Here is an 18,065-nt window from a genome sequence, read left to right on the forward strand (position 1 = left end):
ATATTCAACAACACCTTGTTCTGGACATATCATGTTATGGCAAACCATATTCCGACGCACTATGTTATGGCACACCATGTTCTGACGCACAATCTTGTGACACACCAAGTCATATCATATTCAAGCATACCTTGTTCTGGAATATCATGTTATGGCACACAACGTTCTGACACACAATCTTATGGCACACAGAGTCATACCATATTCAAGCACACCTTGTTGTGGACATATCATGTTAAGGCACACCATATTCCGACGCACTATGTTGTGGAACACCACGTTCTAGCGCACAATCTTATGGCACACCAGGTCGCACCATATTCAAGCACACCTTGTTCTGGACATATCATATTATGACGCACCATATTTAGACGCACTATGTTATGGCACACCATGTTCTGACGCATAATCTTACGGCTCATCAAGTCACACCATATTCAAGCACACCTTGTTCTGTACATACCATGTTATGGCACATTGAATTCCGACGCACTATGTTATAGCACACCACGTTGTGACGCACAATCTTACGGCTCACCAAGTCACACCATATTCAAGCACACCATGTTCTGGACATATCATGTTATGGCACACCATATTTCGACGCACTATGTTATGGAACACCATGTTTTGACGCATAATCTTACGGCTCATCAATTCACACCATATTCAAGCACACCTTGTTCTGGACATACCATGTTATGGCACATTAAATTCCGACGCACTATGTTATAGCACACCACGTTGTGACGTACAATCTTACGGCTCACCAAGTCACACCATATTCAAGCACACTGTGTTCTGGACATATCATGTTATGGCACACCATATTTCGACGCACTATGTTATGGAACACCACATTCTGACTCACAATCTTATGGCACACCAAGTCACACCATATTCAAGCACACCTTGTTCTTGACATATCATGTTATAGCACACCATATTCCAACGCACTATGTTTTCGCACACCACGTTCTGACGCATAATCTTATGTCTCACCAAGTCACACCATATTCAAGCACACCTTGTTCTGGACATATCATGTTATGGCAAACCATATTCCGAGGCTCCATGTTATGGCACACCACGTTCTGACACAAAATTGTATGGCACACAAAGTCACACCATACTCAAGCACACCATGTTCTGGACATATCATGTCATGGAAAACCATATTCCGAGGCTCTATGTTATGGCACACCACGTTCTGACACACAATCTTATGGTGCACCATATTCCGACGCACTATGTTATGGTACACCACGTTCTGACACACAATATTACGGCACACTAAGTCACACCATATTCAAGCACACCTTGTTCTGGACAGATCATGTTATGGCACACCATATTCTGACGCACTATGTTATGGCACACCACGTTCTGATGCACAATCTTATGTCCCACGAAGTTACACCATATTCAATCCCACCTTGTTCTAGACATATCATGTTATGGAACACCATATTACGATGCACTATGTTATGGCATACAACTTTCTGACATAAAATCTTATGGCACACCAAGTCACACATATTCAAGCACACCTTGTTCTGGACATATCATGTTATGGCACACCATGTTCTGACACAAAATGTTATGGCACACCAAGTCACACCATATTCAAGCACACCTTGTTCTGGACATATCATGTTATGGCACACCATATTCCGACGCACTATGTTTTCGCACACCATGTTATGATGCACAATCTTATGGCTCACCAAGTCACACCATATTCAAGCACACCTTGTTATGGACATATCATGTTATGGCAAACCATATTCCGAGGCTCTATGTTATGGCACACCACGTTTTGACACAAAATTTTATGGCACACCAAGTCGCACCATATTCAAGCATACCATGTTCTGGACATATCATGTCATGGCAAACCATATTCCGAGGCTCTATGTTATGGCACACCATGTTATGACACACAATATTATGGAACACTATATTCCGACGCACTATGTTATGACATACCACGTTCTGACGCACAATATTAAGACACACCAAGTCACACCATATTCAAGCACACCTTGTTATGGCACACCATATTCTGACGCACTATGGTATGGCACACCACGTTCCGACGCACAATCTTATGGCTCCAGAAGTTACACCATAAACAAGCACACCTTGTTCTAGACATATCATGTTATGGCACACCATATTATGACGCACTATGTTATGGCACACAACTTTCTGACATAAAATCTTATGGCACACCAAGTCACACCATATTCAAGCACACCTTGTTCTGGACATATCATGTTATGGCACACCATATTCCGAGGCTCTATGTTATCGCACACCACGTTCTGACGCACAATCTTACGGCTCACCAAGTCACACAATATTCAACCACACCTTGTTCGGGGCATATCATGTTATGGCACACCATATTCCGACGCACTATGTTGTGGCACACCACGTCTTACACACACTCTTATGGCACACCAAGTCACACATATCAAGCACACACTTGTTATGGACATATCATGTTATGGCACACCAATTATGACGCACTATGTCATGGCACACCATGTTCTGACACAAATGTTATGGAACACCAAGTCACTCCATATTCAAGCACCCTTTTTCTGGACATATCATATTATGGCACACCATTTCTGACGAACTATGTTTTGCACACCACGTTATGATGCACAATCTTATAGCTCACCAAGTCACACCATATTCAAGCACACCCTTTTATGGACATATCATGTTATGGAAAACCATATTCTGAGGCTCTATGTCAAAGCCACACCACGTTTTGACACAAAATTTTATGGCACACCAAGTCGCACCATATTCAAGCATACCATGTTCTAGACATATCATGTCATGGAAAACCATATTCCGAGGCTCTATGTTATGGCACACCATGTTCTGACACACAATCTATGGCACACCATATTGACGCACTATGCTATGGCACACCACGTTCTGACGCACAATCTTACGGCACACCAAGTCACACCATATTCAAGCACAACCTTGTTCTGGACAGATCATGGTTATGGCACACCATATTATGACGCACTATGTTATGGCACACCACGTTCTGACGCACAATCTTATGGCTCACGAAGTTACCCATATTCAAGCACACCTTGTTCTAGACATATCATGTTATGGCACAACCATATTACGACGCACTATGTTATGGCATACAACTTTCTGACATAAAATCGTATGGCACACACCAAGTCACACATATTCAAGCATACCTTGTTCTGGACATATCATGTTATGGCACTCCATATTCTGACGCACTATGTCATGGCACACCATGTTCTGACACAAAATGTTATGGCACACCAAGTCACACCATATTCAAGCACACTTGTTCTGGACATATCATGTTATGGCACACCATATTCCGACGCACGTTTTCGCACACCACGTTATGATGCACAATCTTATGGCTCACCAAGTCACACCTTGTTATGGACATATCATGTTATGGAAAACCATATTCCGAGGCTCTATGTTATGGCACACCACGTTTTGACACAAATTTTATGGCACACCAAGTCGCACCATATTCAAGCATACCATGTTCTGGACATATCATGTCATGGAAAACCATATTCCGAGGCTCTATGTTATGGCACACACCATGTTCTGACACACAATCTTATGGCGGCACTCAATTTCGACACACTATGTTATGGCACACCACTTTCGACGCACAATCTTACGGCACAACAATTCACACCATATTCAAGCACACCTTGTTCTGGACAGATCATGTTATGGCGCACCATATTCTGACGCACTATGTTATGGCACACCATATTCTGACGCACTATGTTATGGCACACCACGTTCTGACGCAAATCTTATGGCTCCAGAAGTTACACCATATTCAAGCACACCTTGTTCTAGACATATCATGTTATGGCACACCATATTATGACGCACTATGTTATGGCACACAACTTTCTGAAATAAAATCTTATGGCACACCAAGTCACACCATATTCAAGCACACCTTGTTCTGGACATATCATGTTATGGCACACCATATTCCGAGGCCCTATGTTATCTCACACCACGTTGTGACGCACAATCTTACGGCTCACCAAGTCACACATATTCAATCACACCTTGTTCGGGGCATATCATGTCATGGCACACCAAATTCCGACGCACTATGTCATGGCACACCATGTTCTGACACAAAATGTTATGGCACACCAAGTCACACCATATTCAAGCACACCTTGTTCTGGGCATATCATGTTATGGCACACCATATTCCGATGCACTATGTTATAGCACACCATATTCCGACGCACTATGTCATGGCACACCATGTTCTGACACAAAATGTTATGGCACACCAAGTCACACCATATTCAAGCACACCTTGTTCTGGACATATCATGTTATGGCACACCATATTCCGACGCACTATGTTTTCGCACACCACGTTATGATGCACAATCTTATGGCTCACCAAGTCACACCTTGTTATGGACATATCATGTTATGGCAAACCATATTCCGAGGCTCTATGTTATGGCACACCACGTTTTGACACAAAATTTTATGGCACACCAAGTCGCACCATATTCAAGTATACCATGTTCTGGATATATCATGTCATGGAAAACCATATTCCGAGGCTCTATGTTATGGCACACCATGTTATGACACACAATATTATGGAACACCATATTCCGACGCACTATGTTATGACATACCACGTTCTGACGCACAATATTAAGACACACCAAGTCACACCATATTCAAGCACACCTTGTTATGGCACACCATATTCTGACGCACTATGGTATGGCACACCACGTTCTGACGCACAATCTTATGGCTCCAGAAGTTACACCATAAACAAGCACACCTTGTTCTAGACATATCATGTTATGGCACACCATATTATGACGCACTATGTTATGACACACAACTTTCTGACATAAAATCTTATGGCACACCAAGTCACACCATATTCAAGCACACCTTGTTCTGGACATATCATGTTATGGCACACCATATTCCGAGGCTCTATGTTATCGCACACCACGTTCTGACGCACAATCTTACGGCTCACCAAGTCACACAATATTCAACCACACCTTGTTCGGGGCATATCATGTTATGGCACACCATATTCCGACGCACTATGTTATGGCACACCACGTTCTTACACACACTCTTATGGCACACCAAGTCACACATATTCAAGCACACCTTGTTATGGACATATCATGTTATGGCACACCATATTATGACGCACTATGTCATGGCACACCATGTTCTGACACAAAATGTTATGGAACACCAAGTCACTCCATATTCAAGCACACCTTTTTCTGGACATATCATATTATGGCACACCATATTCTGACGAACTATGTTTTCGCACACCACGTTATGATGCACAATCTTATAGCTCACCAAGTCACACCATATTCAAGCACACCCTTTTATGGACATATCATGTTATGGAAAACCATATTCTGAGGCTCTATGTCAAAGCACACCACGTTTTGACACAAAATTTTATGGCACACCAAGTCGCACCATATTCAAGCATACCATGTTCTAGACATATCATGTCATGGAAAACCATATTCCGAGGCTCTATGTTATGGCACACCATGTTCTGACACACAATCTTATGGCACACCATATTCCGACGCACTATGCTATGGCACACCACGTTCTGACGCACAATCTTACGGCACACCAAGTCACACCATATTCAAGCACACCTTGTTCTGGACAGATCATGTTATGGCACACCATATTCTGACGCACTATGTTATGGCACACCACGTTCTGACGCACAATCTTATGGCTCACGAAGTTACACCATATTCAAGCACACCTTGTTCTAGACATATCATGTTATGGCACACCATATTACGACGCACTAGTTATGGCATACAACTTTCTGACATAAAATCGTATGGCACCAAGTCACACATATTCAAGCATACCTTGTTCTGGACATATCATGTTATGGCACTCCATATTCTGACGCACTATGTCATGGCACACCATGTTCTGACACAAAATGTTATGGCACACCAAGTCACACCATATTCAAGCACACCTTGTTCTGGACATATCATGTTATGGCACACCATATTCCGACGCACTATGTTTTCGCACACCACGTTATGATGCACAATCTTATGGCTCACCAAGTCACACCTTGTTATGGACATATCATGTTATGGAAAACCATATTCCGAGGCTCTATGTTATGGCACACCACGTTTTGACACAAAATTTTACGGCACACCAAGTCGCACCATATTCAAGCATACCATGTTCTGGACATATCATGTCATGGAAAACCATATTCCGAGGCTCTATGTTATGGCACACCATGTTCTGACACACAATCTTATGGCACTCAATTTTCCGACACACTATGTTATGGCACACCACTTTCTGACGCACAATCTTACGGCACAACAATTCACACCATATTCAAGCACACCTTGTTCTGGACAGATCATGTTATGGCGCACCATATTCTGACGCACTATGTTATGGCACACCACGTTCTGACGCACAATCTTATGGCTCCAGAAGTTACACCATATTCAAGCACACATTGTTCTAGACATATCATGTTATGGCACACCATATTATGACGCACTATGTTATGGCACACAACTTTCTGAAATAAAATCTTATGGCACACCAAGTCACACCATATTCAAGCACACCTTGTTCTGGACATATCATGTTATGGCACACCAATTCGAGGCCCTATGTTATCTCACACCACGTTGTGACGCACAATCTTACGGCTCACCAAGTCACACAATATTCAATCACACCTTGTTCGGGGCATATCATGTCATGGCACACCAAATTCCGACGCACTATGTCATGGCACACCATGTTCTGACACAAAATGTTATGGCACACCAAGTCACACCATATTCAAGCACACCTTGTTCTGGGCATATCATGTTATGGCACACCATATTCCGATGCACTATGTTATAGCACACCATATTCCGACGCACTATGTCATGGCACACCATGTTCTTACACAAAATGTTATGGCACACCAAGTCACACCATATTCAAGCACACCTTGTTCTGGACATATCATGTTATGGCACACCATATTCCGACGCACTATGTTTTCGCACCACGTTATGATGCACAATCTTATGGCTCACCAAGTCACACCTTGTTATGGACATATCATGTTATGGCAAACCATATTCCGAGGCTCTATGTTATGGCACACCACGTTTTGACACAAAATTTTATGGCACACCAAGTCGCACCATATTCAAGTATACCATGTTCTGGATATATCATGTCATGGCAAACCATATTCCGAGGCTCTATGTTATGGCACACTATGTTCTGACACACAATCTTATGGCACTCAATTTTCCGACGCACTATGTTATGGCACACCACTTTCTGACGCACAATCTTACGGCAAACAAATTCACACCATATTCAAGCACACCTTGTTCTGGACATATCATGTTATGGCACACCATATTCTGACGCACTATGTTATGGCACACCATATTCTGACGCACTATGTTATGGCACACCACGTTTTGACGCACAATCTTATGGCTCCAGAAGTTACACCATATTCAAGCACACCTTGTTCTAGACATATCATGTTATGGCACACCATATTATGACGCACTATGTTATGGCACACAACTTTCTGAAATAAAATCTTATGGCACACCAAGTCACACCATATTCAAGCACACCTTGTTCTAGACATATCATGTTATGGCACACCATATTCCGAGGCTCTATGTTATCTCACACCACGTTGTGACGCACAATCTTACGGCTCACCAAGTCACACAATATTCAATCACACCTTGTTCGGGGCATATCATGTCATGGCACACCAAATTCCGACGCACTATGTCATGGCACACCATGTTCTGACACAAAATGTTATGGCACACCAAGTCACACCATATTCAAGCACACCTTGTTCTGGACATATCATGTTATGGCAAACCATATTCCGAGGCTCTATGTTATGGCACACCACGTTTTGACACAAAATTTTATGGCACACCAAGTCGCACCATATTCAATCATACCATGTTCTGGACATATCATGTCATGGCAAACCATATTCCGAGGCTTTATGTTATGGCACACCATGTTCTGAGACACAATATTATGGAACACCATATTCCGACGCACTATGTTATGACACACCACATTCTAACGCACAATATTACGACACACCAAATCACACCATATTCAAGCACACCTTGTTATGGCACACCATATTTTGACGCACTATGGTATGGCACACCACGTTCTGACGCACAATCTTATGGATCCAGAAGTTACACCATAAACAAGCACACCTTGTTCTAGACATATCATATTATGGCACACCATATGATGACGCACTATGTTATGGCACACAACTTTCTGACATAAAATCTTATGGCACACCAAGTCACACCATATTCAAGCACACCTTGTTCTGGACATATAATGTTATGGCACACCATATTCCGAGGCTCTAAGTTATCGCACACCACGTTCTGACGCACAATCTTACGGCTCACCAAGTCACACAATATTCAACCACACCTTGTTCGGGGCATATCATGTTATGGCACACCATATTCCGACGCACTATGTTATGGCACACCACGTTCTGACACACACTCTTATGGCACACCAAGTCACACATCTTCAAGCACACCTTGTTCTGGACATATCATGTTATGGCACACCATATTATGACGCACTATGTCATGGCACACCATGTTCTGACACAAAATGTTATGGAACACCAAGTCACTCCATATTCAAGCACACCTTTTTCTGGACATATCATCTTATGGCAAACCATATTCTGACGAACTATGTTTTCGCACACCAAGTTATGATGCACAATCTTATAGCTCACCAAGTCACACCATATTCAAGCACACCCTTTTATGGACATATCATGTTATGGAAAACCATATTCTGAGGCTCTATGTCAAAGCACACCACGTTTTGACACAAAATTTTATGGCACACCAAGTCGCACCATATTCAAGCATACCATGTTCTAGACATATCATGTCATGGAAAACCATATTCCGAGGCTCTATGTTATGGCACACCATGTTCTGACACACAATCTTATGGCACACCATATTCCGACGCACTATGTTATGGCACACCACGTTCTGACGCACAATCTTACGGCACACCAAGTCACACCATATTCAAGCACACCTTGTTCTGGACAGATCATGTTATGGCACACCATATTCTGACGCACTATGTTATGGCACACCACGTTCTGACGCACAATCTTATGGCTCACGAAGTTACACCATATTCAAGCACACCTTGTTCTAGACATATCATGTTATGGCACACCATATTACGACGCACTATGTTATGGCATACAACTTTCTGACATAAAATCGTATGGCACACCAAGTCACACATATTCAAGCATACCTTGTTCTGGACATATCATGTTATGGCACTCCATATTCTGACGCACTATGTCATGGCACACCATGTTCTGACACAAAATGTTATGGCACACCAAGTCACACCATATTCAAGCACACCTTGTTCTGGACATATCATGTTATGGCACACCATATTCCGACGCACTATGTTTTCGCACACCACGTTATGATGCACAATCTTATGGCTCACCAAGTCACACCTTGTTATGGACATATCATGTTATGGAAAACCATATTCCGAGGCTCTATGTTATGGCACACCACGTTTTGACACAAAATTTTATGGCACACCAAGTCGCACCATATTCAAGCATACCATGTTCTGGACATATCATGTCATGGAAAACCATATTCCGAGGCTCTATGTTATGGCACACCATGTTCTGACACACAATCTTATGGCACTCAATTTTCCGACACACTATGTTATGGCACACCACTTTCTGACGCACAATCTTACGGCACAACAATTCACACCATATTCAAGCACACCTTGTTCTGGACAGATCATGTTATGGCGCACCATATTCTGACGCACTATGTTATGGCACACCATATTCTGACGCACTATGTTATGGCACACCACGTTCTGACGCACAATCTTATGGCTCCAGAAGTTACACCATATTCAAGCACACCTTGTTCTAGACATATCATGTTATGGCACACCATATTATGACGCACTATGTTATGGCACACAACTTTCTGAAATAAAATCTTATGGCACACCAAGTCACACCATATTCAAGCACACCTTGTTCTGGACATATCATGTTATGGCACACCATATTCCGAGGCCCTATGTTATCTCACACCACGTTGTGACGCACAATCTTACGGCTCACCAAGTCACACAATATTCAATCACACCTTGTTCGGGGCATATCATGTCATGGCACACCAAATTCCGACGCACTATGTCATGGCACACCATGTTCTGACACAAAATGTTATGGCACACCAAGTCACACCATATTCAAGCACACCTTGTTCTGGGCATATCATGTTATGGCACACCATATTCCGATGCACTATGTTATAGCACACCATATTCCGACGCACTATGTCATGGCACACCATGTTCTTACACAAAATGTTATGGCACACCAAGTCACACCATATTCAAACACACCTTGTTCTGGACATATCATGTTATGGCACACCATATTCCGACGCACTATGTTTTCGCACACCACGTTATGGCACAATCTTATGGCTCACCAAGTCACACCTTGTTATGGACATATCATGTTATGGCAAACCATATTCCGAGGCTCTATGTTATGGCACACCACGTTTTGACACAAAATTTTATGGCACACCAAGTCGCACCATATTCAAGTATACCATGTTCTGGATATATCATGTCATGGCAAACCATATTCCGAGGCTCTATGTTATGGCACCATGTTCTGACACACAATCTTATGGCACTCAATTTTCCGACGCACTATGTTATGGCACACCACTTTCTGACGCACAATCTTACGGCACACAAATTCACACCATATTCAAGCACACCTTGTTCTGGACATATCATGTTATGGCACACCATATTCTGACGCACTATGTTATGGCACACCATATTCTGACGCACTATGTTATGGCACACCACGTTTTGACGCACAATCTTATGGCTCCAGAAGTTACACCATATTCAAGCACACCTTGTTCTAGACATATCATGTTATGGCACACCATATTATGACGCACTATGTTATGGCACACAACTTTCTGAAATAAAATCTTATGGCACACCAAGTCACACCATATTCAAGCACACCTTGTTCTAGACATATCATGTTATGGCACACCATATTCCGAGGCTCTATGTTATCTCACACCACGTTGTGACGCACAATCTTACGGCTCACCAAGTCACACAATATTCAATCACACCTTGTTCGGGGCATATCATGTCATGGCACACCAAATTCCGACGCACTATGTCATGGCACACCATGTTCTGACACAAAATGTTATGGCACACCAAGTCACACCATATTCAAGCACACCTTGTTCTGGACATATCATGTTATGGCAAACCATATTCCGAGGCTCTATGTTATGGCACACCACGTTTTGACACAAAATTTTATGGCACACCAAGTCGCACCATATTCAAGTATACCATGTTCTGGATATATCATGTCATGGAAAACCATATTCCGAGGCTCTATGTTATGGCACACCATGTTATGACACACAATATTATGGAACACCATATTCCGACGCACTATGTTATGACATACCACGTTCTGACGCACAATATTAAGACACACCAAGTCACACCATATTCAAGCACACCTTGTTATGGCACACCATATTCTGACGCACTATGGTATGGCACACCACGTTCTGACGCACAATCTTATGGCTCCAGAAGTTACACCATAAACAAGCACACCTTGTTCTAGACATATCATGTTATGGCACACCATATTATGACGCACTATGTTATGACACACAACTTTCTGACATAAAATCTTATGGCACACCAAGTCACACCATATTCAAGCACACCTTGTTCTGGACATATCATGTTATGGCACACCATATTCCGAGGCTCTATGTTATCGCACACCACGTTCTGACGCACAATCTTACGGCTCACCAAGTCACACAATATTCAACCACACCTTGTTCGGGGCATATCATGTTATGGCACACCATATTCCGACGCACTATGTTATGGCACACCACGTTCTTACACACACTCTTATGGCACACCAAGTCACACATATTCAAGCACACCTTGTTATGGACATATCATGTTATGGCACACCATATTATGACGCACTATGTCATGGCACACCATGTTCTGACACAAAATGTTATGGAACACCAAGTCACTCCATATTCAAGCACACCTTTTTCTGGACATATCATATTATGGCACACCATATTCTGACGAACTATGTTTTCGCACACCACGTTATGATGCACAATCTTATAGCTCACCAAGTCACACCATATTCAAGCACACCCTTTTATGGACATATCATGTTATGGAAAACCATATTCTGAGGCTCTATGTCAAAGCACACCACGTTTTGACACAAAATTTTATGGCACACCAAGTCGCACCATATTCAAGCATACCATGTTCTAGACATATCATGTCATGGAAAACCATATTCCGAGGCTCTATGTTATGGCACACCATGTTCTGACACACAATCTTATGGCACACCATATTCCGACGCACTATGTTATGGCACACCACGTTCTGACGCACAATCTTACGGCACACCAAGTCACACCATATTCAAGCACACCTTGTTCTGGACAGATCATGTTATGGCACACCATATTCTGACGCACTATGTTATGGCACACCACGTTCTGACGCACAATCTTATGGCTCACGAAGTTACACCATATTCAAGCACACCTTGTTCTAGACATATCATGTTATGGCACACCATTTTACGACGCACTATGTTATGGCATACAACTTTCTGACATAAAATCGTATGGTACACCAAGTCACACATATTCAAGCACACCTTGTTCTGGACATATCATGTTATGGCACACCATATTCCGACGCACTATGTCATGGCACACCATGTTCTGACACAAAATGTTATGGCACACCAAGTCACACCATATTCAAGCACACCTTGTTCTGGACATATCATATTATGGCACACCATATTCCGACGCACTATGTTTTCGCACACCACGTTATGATGCACAATCTTATGGCTCACAAAGTCACACCTTGTTATGGACATATCATGTTATGGCAAACCATATTCCGAGGCTCTATGTTATGGCACACCACGTTTTGACACAAAATTTTATGGCACACCAAGTCGCACCATATTCAAGTATACCATGTTCTGGATATATCATGTCATGGCAAACCATATTCCGAGGCTCTATGTTATGGCACACCATGTTCTGACACACAATCTTATGGCACTCAATTTTCCGACGCACTATGTTATGGCACACCACTTTCTGACGCACAATCTTACGGCACACAAATTCACACCATATTCAAGCACACCTTGTTCTGGACATATCATGTTATGGCACACCATATTCTGACGCACTATGTTATGGCACACCATATTCTGACGCACTATGTTATGGCACACCATATTCTGACGCACTATGTTATGGCACACCACGTTTTGACGCACAATCTTATGGCTCCAGAAGTTACACCATATTCAAGCACACCTTGTTCTAGACATATCATGTTATGGCACACCATATTATGACGCACTATGTTATGGCACACAACTTTCTGAAATAAAATCTTATGGCACACCAAGTCACACCATATTCAAGCACACCTTGTTCTGGACATATCATGTTATGGCACACCATATTCCGAGGCCCTATGTTATCTCACACCACGTTGTGACGCACAATCTTACGGCTCACCAAGTCACACAATATTCAATCACACCTTGTTCGGGGCATATCATGTCATGGCACACCAAATTCCGACGCACTATGTCATGGCACACCATGTTCTGACACAAAATGTTATGGCACACCAAGTCACACCATATTCAAGCACACCTTGTTCTGGGCATATCATGTTATGGCACACCATATTCCGATGCACTATGTTATAGCACACCATATTCCGACGCACTATGTCATGGCACACCATGTTCTGACACAAAATGTTATGGCACACCAAGTCACACCATATTCAAGCACACCTTGTTCTGGACATATCATGTTATGGCACACCATATTCCGACGCACTATGTTTTCGCACACCACGTTATGATGCACAATCTTATGGCTCACCAAGTCACACCTTGTTATGGACATATCATGTTATGGCAAACCATATTCCGAGGCTCTATGTTATGGCACACCACGTTTTGACACAAAATTTTATGGCACACCAAGTCGCACCATATTCAAGTATACCATGTTCTGGATATATCATGTCATGGCAAACCATATTCCGAGGCTCTATGTTATGGCACACTATGTTCTGACACACAATCTTATGGCACTCAATTTTCCGACGCACTATGTTATGGCACACCACTTTCTGACGCACAATCTTACGGCAAACAAATTCACACCATATTCAAGCACACCTTGTTCTGGACATATCATGTTATGGCACACCATATTCTGACGCACTATGTTATGGCACACCATATTCTGACGCACTATGTTATGGCACACCACGTTTTGACGCACAATCTTATGGCTCCAGAAGTTACACCATATTCAAGCACACCTTGTTCTAGACATATCATGTTATGGCACACCATATTATGACGCACTATGTTATGGCACACAACTTTCTGAAATAAAATCTTATGGCACACCAAGTCACACCATATTCAAGCACACCTTGTTCTAGACATATCATGTTATGGCACACCATATTCCGAGGCTCTATTTTATCTCACACCACGTTGTGACGCACAATCTTACGGCTCACCAAGTCACACAATATTCAATCACACCTTGTTCGGGGCATATCATGTCATGGCACACCAAATTCCGACGCACTATGTCATGGCACACCATGTTCTGACACAAAATGTTATGGCACACCAAGTCACACCATATTCAAGGACACCTTGTTCTGGACATATCATGTTATGGCAAACCATATTCCGAGGCTCTATGTTATGGCACACCACGTTTTGACACAAAATTTTATGGCACACCAAGTCGCACCATATTCAAGCATACCATGTTCTGGACATATCATGTCATGGCAAACCATATTCCGAGGCTTTATGTTATGGCACACCATGTTCTGACACACAATATTATGGAACACCATATTCCGACGCACTATGTTATGACACACCACGTTCTAACGCACAATATTACGACACACCAAATCACACCATATTCAAGCACACCTTGTTATGGCACACCATATTTTGACGCACTATGGTATGGCACACCACGTTCTGACGCACAATCTTATGGCTCCAGAAGTTACACCATAAACAAGCACACCTTGTTCTAGACATATCATATTATGGCACACCATATTATGACGCACTATGTTATGGCACACAACTTTCTGACATAAAATCTTATGGCACAGCAAGTCACACCATATTCAAGCACACCTTGTTCTGGACATATAATGTTATGGCACACCATATTCCGAGGCTCTATGTTATCGCACACCACGTTCTGACGCACAATCTTACGGCTCACCAAGTCACACAATATTCAACCACACCTTGTTCGGGGCATATCATGTTATGGCACACCATATTCCGACGCACTATGTTATGGCACACCACGTTCTGACACACACTCTTATGGCACACCAAGTCACACATCTTCAAGCACACCTTGTTCTGGACATATCATGTTATGGCACACCATATTATGACGCACTATGTCATGGCACACCATGTTCTGACACAAAATGTTATGGAACACCAAGTCACTCCATATTCAAGCACACCTTTTTCTGGACATATCATCTTATGGCAAACCATATTCTGACGAACTATGTTTTCGCACACCAAGTTATGATGCACAATCTTATAGCTCACCAAGTCACACCATATTCAAGCACACCCTTTTATGGACATATCATGTTATGGAAAACCATATTCTGAGGCTCTATGTCAAAGCACACCACGTTTTGACACAAAATTTTATGGCACACCAAGTCGCACCATATTCAAGCATACCATGTTCTAGACATATCATGTCATGGCAAACCATATTCCGAGGCTCTATGTTATGGCACACCATGTTCTGACACACAATCCTATGGCACACCATATTTCGACGCACTATGCTATGGCACACCACGTTCTGACGCACAATCTTACGGCACACCAAGTCACACCATATTCAAGCACACCTTGTTCTGGACAGATCATGTTATGGCACACCATATTCTGACGCACTATGTTATGGCACACGACGTTCTGACGCACAATCTTATGGCTCACGAAGTTACACCATATTCAAGCACACCTTGTTCTAGACATATCATGTTATGGCACACCATTTTACGACGCACTATGTTATGGCATACAACTTTCTGACATAAAATCGTATGGCACACCAAGTCACACATATTCAAGCACACCTTGTTCTGGACATATCATGTTATGGCACACCATATTCCGACGCACTATGTCATGGCACACCATGTTCTGACACAAAATGTTATGGCACACCAAGTCACACCATATTCAAGCACACCTTGTTCTGGACATATCATGTTATGGCACACCATATTCCGACGCACTATGTTTTCGCACACCACGTTATGATGCACAATCTTATGGCTCACCAAGTCACACCTTGTTATGGACATATCATGTTATGGCAAACCATATTCCGAGGCTCTATGTTATGGCACACCACGTTTTGACACAAAATTTTATGGCACACCAAGTCGCACCCTATTCAAGTATACCATGTTCTGGATATATCATGTCATGGAAAACCATATTCCGAGGCTCTATGTTATGGCACACCATGTTCTGACACACAATCTTATGGCACTCAATTTTCCGACGCACTATGTTATGGCACACCACTTTCTGACGCACAATCTTACGGCACACAAATTCACACCATATTCAAGCACACCTTGTTCTGGACATATCATGTTATGGCACACCATATTCTGACGCACTATGTTATGGCACACCATATTCTGACGCACTATGTTATGGCACACCACGTTTTGACGCACAATCTTATGGCTCCAGAAGTTACACCATATTCAAGCACACCTTGTTCTAGACATATCATGTTATGGCACACCATATTATGACGCACTATGTTATGGCACACAACTTTCTGAAATAAAATCTTATGGCACACCAAGTCACACCATATTCAAGCACACCTTGTTCTGGACATATCATGTTATGGCACACCATATTCCGAGGCCCTATGTTATCTCACACCACGTTGTGACGCACAATCTTACGGCTCACCAAGTCACACAATATTCAATCACACCTTGTTCGGGGCATATCATGTCATGGCACACCAAATTCCGACGCACTATGTCATGGCACACCATGTTCTGACACAAAATGTTATGGCACACCAAGTCACACCATATTCAAGCACACCTTGTTCTGGACATATCATGTTATGGCAAACCATATTCCGAGGCTCTATGTTATGGCACACCACGTTTTGACACAAAATTTTATGGCACACCAAGTCGCACCATATTCAAGCATACCATGTTCTGGACATATCATGTCATGGCAAACCATATTCCGAGGCTTTATGTTATGGCACACCATGTTCTGACACACAATATTATGGAACACCATATTCCGACGCACTATGTTATGACACACCACGTTCTAACGCACAATATTACGACACACCAAATCACACCATATTCAAGCACACCTTGTTATGGCACACCATATTTTGACGCACTATGGTATGGCACACCACGTTCTGACGCACAATCTTATGGCTCCAGAAGTTACACCATAAACAAGCACACCTTGTTCTAGACATATCATATTATGGCACACCATATTATGACGCACTATGTTATGGCACACAACTTTCTGACATAAAATCTTATGGCACAGCAAGTCACACCATATTCAA

The sequence above is a fragment of the Papaver somniferum genome, chromosome 3, assembly GCF_003573695.1.
Source record: "Papaver somniferum cultivar HN1 chromosome 3, ASM357369v1, whole genome shotgun sequence".
Taxonomy (NCBI): domain Eukaryota; kingdom Viridiplantae; phylum Streptophyta; class Magnoliopsida; order Ranunculales; family Papaveraceae; genus Papaver; species Papaver somniferum.